Source organism: Pseudophryne corroboree (genome assembly GCF_028390025.1).
Source record: "Pseudophryne corroboree isolate aPseCor3 chromosome 7 unlocalized genomic scaffold, aPseCor3.hap2 SUPER_7_unloc_7, whole genome shotgun sequence".
Lineage (NCBI taxonomy): Eukaryota > Metazoa > Chordata > Amphibia > Anura > Myobatrachidae > Pseudophryne > Pseudophryne corroboree.
The window spans coordinates 568,651-574,959 of record NW_026967616.1 but is presented as its reverse complement, the minus strand read 5'-3'; the positions used below and the strand labels follow the sequence as shown (position 1 = coordinate 574,959).

Genomic DNA, 6,309 nt, shown 5'->3' with positions numbered 1-6,309 from the left:
AAAATAAAGCCAGAAAATGAAGAGCTGTTTAATCACTCAATTGGATTTTTTTTTGCCGGCATATTTCTTTTTCTCTGCAACCCACTGCTAAATTGTGCTTCCTAGCTGTTTTTATTAAATCACTGAATCAAATCTAACTCTGATTACATCAGAAAAGGCAAGGTACCCTACACCATAACAAGGGGTTTGAAATTTTGACTTGTCTACTTAAAGATCACCAAAATCTGATAACAAGGTCAATTACATCCCTGGGTGGGATTGAACCAACAACCTTTTAGCTAGTAGCCGGACACACTAACCGATTGCGCCACAGAGATACTTCACAAAAAGTACATACTGACAAAGGCTAATAAGCATACATCTAGAACGTTTCCTAGAAAAACTTTAAAAAGTCAATAATCTGGAGAGTTTTTGTAAGATGTTTCTTCCATCAACCAAAGAAGAAACACATTGGTACTTTCCCATGATGACTGAGTGCTTCAGGATCTCTTTCACTTACATGTGCAGCAAAGTACTGCAATGGAAGCATGCTGGGCCCATAACCTAGAGGTAGGCAGATTGAAACTATCCTTTGCTATATGCATTTTTTTTTGTTAATTTAAGTAATCAAAACTGGGATTGATATTTTTGTTCTTTTATTTTTACTTAAAGTACAATAACTTTTACCATTATAATTTGTTTTAATAGTATATTGACAGTATAGTTTTCTTTAAAAAATCCACTTAATTTTCTTTACCCTATTATTAAAAGGGTAATTGACAAAAACAAACTACATTGTCACCAGAAGATCAATACAAAATGTACAAGTGATATATTAAAATCATCTTTCCAGCTTGAATTTCAATGATGCATTGGGGCAACGATTTTGTGAGAAACATTTTCACCCTTAAATAAAGATTTTCTTAATTCCTTACCTGTGTGCTAATTAGATATCACCTTGTTTTCACATTAAACAGACTTCCACATGAGAAAGCAGCAAGGATACAGTGGCGTTAATGTTTCCTGGTGTCAACCTGTATTATTTCAGTAGACATTGAAATGAGGATGCATCTTGCTGCCTTTCCAATGAAGCAAGTTTAATTTAGTAATAGGTGAAAAACCATCCCTACAAAGGTGTTAATCAGAGACTTGGCTTTGTGGACACTTTTCAAAGAACAAATTTGTTAGCATAAAAATAAAGCCAGAAAATGAAGAGCTGTTTAATCACTCAATTGGATTTTTTTTGCCAGCATATTTCTTTTTCTCTGCAACCCACTGCTAAATTGTGCTTCCTAGCTGTTTTTATAAAATCACTGAATCAAATCTAACTCTGATTACATCAGAGAAGGCCAGGTACCCTACACCATAACAGGGGGTTTGAAATTTTGACTTGTCTACTTAAAGATCACCAAAATCTGATAACAAGGTCAATTACATCCCTGGTTGGGATTGAACCACCAACCTTTTGGTTAGTAGCCAGACACACTAACCGATTGCGCCACAGAGACACTTTGCAAAAAGTACATACTGACAAAGTCTAATAAGCATACATCTAGAACGTTTCCTAGAAAAACTTTAAAAAGTCAATAATCTGGAGAGTTTTTGTAAGATGTTTCTTCCATCAACCAATGAAGAAACACATTGGTACTTTCCCATGATGAGTGAGTGCTTCAGGATCTCTTGCACTTACATGTGCAGCAGAGTACTGCAATGGAAGCATGCTGGGCCCATTACCCAGAGGTAGGCAGATTGAAACTATCCTCTGCTATATGCATTTTTTTTGTTAATTAAAGTAATCAAAACTGGGATTGATATTTTTGCTCTTTTATTTTTACTTAAAGTACAATAACTTTTACCATTTTAATTTGTTTTAATAGTATATTGACAGTATAGTTTTCTTTAAAAAATCCACTTAATTTTCTTTACCCTATTATTAAAAGGGTAATTGACAAAAACAAACTACATTGTCACCAGAAGAGCAATACAAAATGTACAAGTGATCTTTCCAGCTTGAATTTCAATGATGCATTGGGGCAACGATTTTGTGAGAAACATCTTCACCCTTAAATAAAGATTTTCTTAATTCCTTACCTGTGTGCTAATTAGATATCACCTTGTTTTCACATTAAACAGACTTCTACATGAGAAAGCAGCAAGGATGCAGTGGCGTTAATGTTTCCTGGTGTCAACCTGTATTATTTCAGTAGACATTGAAATTAGGATGCATCTTGCTGCCTTTCCAATGAAGCAAGTTTAATTTAGTTATAGGTGAAAAACCATCCCTACAAAGGTGTTAATCAGAGACTTGGCTTTGTGGACACTTTTTAGAGAACAAATTTGTTAGCATAAAAATAAAGGCAGAAAATGAAGAGCTGTTTAATCACTCAATTGGATTTTTCTGCCAGCATATTTTTTTTCTCTGCAACCCATTGCTAAATTGTGCTTCCTAGCTGTTTTTTATAAAATCACTGAATCAAATCTAACTCTGATTACATCAGAGAAGGCCAGGTACCCTACACCATAACAGGGGGTTTGAAATTTTGACTTGTCTACTTAAATATCACCAAAACCTGATCACAAGGTCAATTATGTCCCTGGGTGGGATTTAACCACCAACCTTTTGGTTAGTAGCCAGACACACTAACCGATTGCGCCACAGAGACAATTTGCAAAAAGTACGTACTGACAAAGGCTAATAAGCATTCATCTAAAACGTTTCCTAGAAAAACTTTAAAAAGTCAATAATCTGGAGAGTTTTTGTAAGATGTTTCTTCCATCAACCAACGAAGAAACACATTGGTACTTTCCCATGATGAGTGAGTGCTTCAGGATCTATTGCACTTACATGTGCAGCAGAGTACAGCAATGGAAGCATGCTGGGCACATAACCCAGAGGTAGGCAGATTGAAACTATCCTCTGCTATATGCATTTTTTTTTGTTAATTAAAGTAATCCAAAACGAGGCACGAGGCACTGCTTTATTAAATAACACTTCAAACTATCATACCCAGGATTCAAACCTATAACCTGTTGAATTCTAATCAAATACCCTACCCATTGAGCTACTTGATCCTGCATCTATTCTAACCTCCAAAAACACACTCCGATCACTTCAATGATGAAAATTCTTCGTTCGGACGTGAGTAAATCTACTAAGTTTTGTTCTAAATTACTTAGCGCATGCGCACTGCGTACCATACGCATGCGCATTTTTGCCTTAATCGTTCCGTTGCAAAAATCGGCAACGAGCGAACAACTCAGAATGACCCCCAGTGTGCTATCTGCAATACACTATACTTCACACAGTGTGCCATGCACTTTACCTCACATAGTATGCCATCTGCAATGCACTTTACTTCACACAGTGTACCATGCACTTTACCTCACAGTGTGCCATCTGCAATGCACTTTACCTCTCAGTAATTCCTTTGTTATTTATTGAATTGAGTTACTATTTAATATTTATATATGCATTTATTATTTTGAATTGTCTTAATAATCTTTTGTTTTGTTACCTTGATTTGGCCTCTTAATTTATTTAATAGAAGTACAAAGTTGGATGTTGTAAGATTATTTGTTTTATCTTTCCATAGAATAAATATTTCACAGTGAATACAAATGACCACAGATACAGTATATACAGTTGGCAATTTTCACTTGAGATTTTTCTTTAGAGGAAACATGAAAGCATAGTATCTTAAATTCACAACTCTAACTATAATATTTATAAAAATTCCAGTATTCTTTAAAAGCCAGTTTTGTGCTGATAAATATCATTGTAAAGACCTTAAAGGCAGATTATATAAATAATTATATGTATTTTAATAAGACAAACAATAATGTCTGTTTATATATATATATATATTATAAGGGCACGGTCGTGCCCTTATATTAAGGCTGAATCGAACAAACGGAATTCTCCCATAGGGAACTTCTGAGATGGGGGCATGGTGTTTGAAGGGCTACACCTCAAAAGTGATTAGACGTACTGAGCTGAAATTTGGCATGGACGCGTAGAATCGTCACCCGGTGCTGCATGCCAAATTTCAGGGTAAAATAATAAAAAATGAGGAATTGGGAGTAACCTAAAGTTTCAACTGTCAGTTTTTTTCTGCGACTTCCTGTATGGCTTTTTGACATGGTTGTCCCATAGAGTGAATGAGATTATTTTTGGGAAGGCATAACTCAGGATAGAGGACGAATTAAGACTTGGGGTTTGTTTTATTAGATAGAGTATGTCCCAGTGTAGTGCCTTTTGGGGTTGTGGTTTTTGAGAAAGTTATAGTTTTTTTTTAATTAAGTAAAATATGCCCCATTTTAAAGATAGGGCTTTTCAATTTGTTGCGCCTGCGCAGTGGCCGCCAGCAGGGGGTGAACATAGATGAGCTTGTCATTGGTGGCATAATGGCTCTAGTAGCCTCACGCGCTGTGTACTGGCAGTTGTGCACGAGGAGAGCGCTGGAAGCAGTGTCTCGTGCATGACGAGGACAGCTGCAGGCGGCGGGAGGACGAGAAGGAGGGAGCGTCTACAAGATCCGGAGGAGATCGCGGGACGTGAGCGACGGAGGGAGCCTTACTGGGGGAGGAGAACGACGGAGCAGTCACACGGAGAGAACCGGAGGAAGACGGGTCCCCTTCAGGAGTGTCAGCGGGAGGAGATAGCCGCAGCTCGGAGGAAGCCGGGTCCACTTACCTCCAGCGGGAGCGTCGGCAGGATGTATACTATCATTTCTTATTTTTCTTCTACTTCTCCCGCCCTCCCTGCTGTGTCCGTCCATCCCCCCCCCGCCCTCCCTGCTGTGTCCGTCCATCCCCCCCCGCCCTCCCTGCTGTGTCCGTCCATCCCCCCCCCGCCCTCCCTGCTGTGTCCGTCCATCCCCCCCCCGCCCTCCCCCCCGCCCTCCCTGCTGTGTCCGTCCATCCCCCCCCGCCCTCCCTGCTGTGTCCGTCCATCCCCCCCCGCCCTCCCTGCTGTGTCCGTCCATCCCCCCCGCCCTCCCTGCTGTGTCCGTCCATCCCCCCCCCCGCCCTCCCTGCTGTGTCCGTCCATCCCCCCCCCGCCCTCCCTGCTGTGTCCGTCCATCCCTCCCCGCCCTCCCTGCTGTGTCCGTCCATCCATCCCCCCCGCCCTCCCTGCTGTGTCCGTCCATCCCCCCCCGCCCTCCCTGCTGTGTCCGTCCATCCCCCCGCCGCCCTCCCTGCTGTGTCCGTCCATCCCCCCCCGCCCTCCCTGCTGTGTCCGTCCATCCCCCCCCCGCCCTCCCTGCTGTGTCAGTCCATCCCCCCCCGCCCTCCCTGCTGTGTCCGTCCATCCCCCCCCGCCCTCCCTGCTGTGTCCGTCCATCCCCCCCCGCCCTCCCTGCTGTGTCCGTCCATCCCCCCCCGCCCTCCCTGCTGTGTCCGTCCATCCCCCCCCGCCCTCCCTGCTGTGTCCGTCCATCCCCCCCCGCCCTCCCTGCTGTGTCCGTCCATCCCCCCCCGCCCTCCCTGCTGTGTCCGTCCATCCCCCCCAGCCCTCCCTGCTGTGTCCGTCCACCCCCCCCGCCCTCCCTGCTGTGTCCGTCCACCCCCCCCCGCCCTCCCTGCTGTGTCCGTCCATCCCCCCCCGCCCTCCCTGCTGTGTCCGTCCATCCCCCCCCCGCCCTCCCTGCTGTGTCCGTCCATCCCCCCCGCCCTCCCTGCTGTGTCCGTCCATCCCCCCCCGCCCTCCCTGCTGTGTCCATCCATCCCCCCCCGCCCTCCCTGCTGTGTCCGTCCATCCCCCCCGCCCTCCCTGCTGTGTCCGTCCATCCCCCCCCGCCCTCCCTGCTGTGTCCGTCCATCCCCCCCGCCCTCCCTGCTGTGTCCGTCCATCCCCCCCCGCCCTCCCTGCTGTGTCCGTCCATCCCCCCCGCCCTCCCTGCTGTCATTCCCCCCCGCCCTCCCTGCTGTGTCTGTCCATTCCCCCCAGCCCTCCCTGCTGTGTCTGTCCATTCCCCCCCGCCCTCCCTGCTGTGTCTGTCCATTCCCCCCGCCCTCCCTGCTGTGTCTGTCCATTCCCCCCCGCCCTCCCTGCTGTGTCTGTCCATTCCCCCCCGCCCTCCCTGCTGTGTTGTCCATTCCCCCCCGCCCTCCCTGCTGTGTCTGTCCATTCCCCCCCGCCCTCCCTGCTGTGTGTGTCCATTCCCCCTCGCCCTCCCTGCTGTGTCTGTCCATTCCCCCCCGCCCTCCCTGCTGTGTCTGTCCATTCCCCCTCGCCCTCCCTGCTGTGTCTGTCCATTCCCCCCCGCCCTCCCTGCTGTGTCTGTCCATTCCCCCCCGCCCTCCCTGCTGTGTCTGTCCATTCCCCCC

The 6,309-nt window shown here is 46.2% G+C and overlaps 1 non-coding gene across 1 annotated transcript; it reads right to left on the bottom strand.

The window, feature by feature from the left end:
* Nucleotides 1-2,568: 2,568 nt before the first annotated feature.
* TRNAS-ACU (transfer RNA serine (anticodon ACU)) lies at nucleotides 2,569-2,642 on the bottom strand. Its single transcript has one exon. It is a non-coding gene; the product is annotated as a tRNA-Ser (tRNA).
* Nucleotides 2,643-6,309: the final 3,667 nt, after the last annotated feature.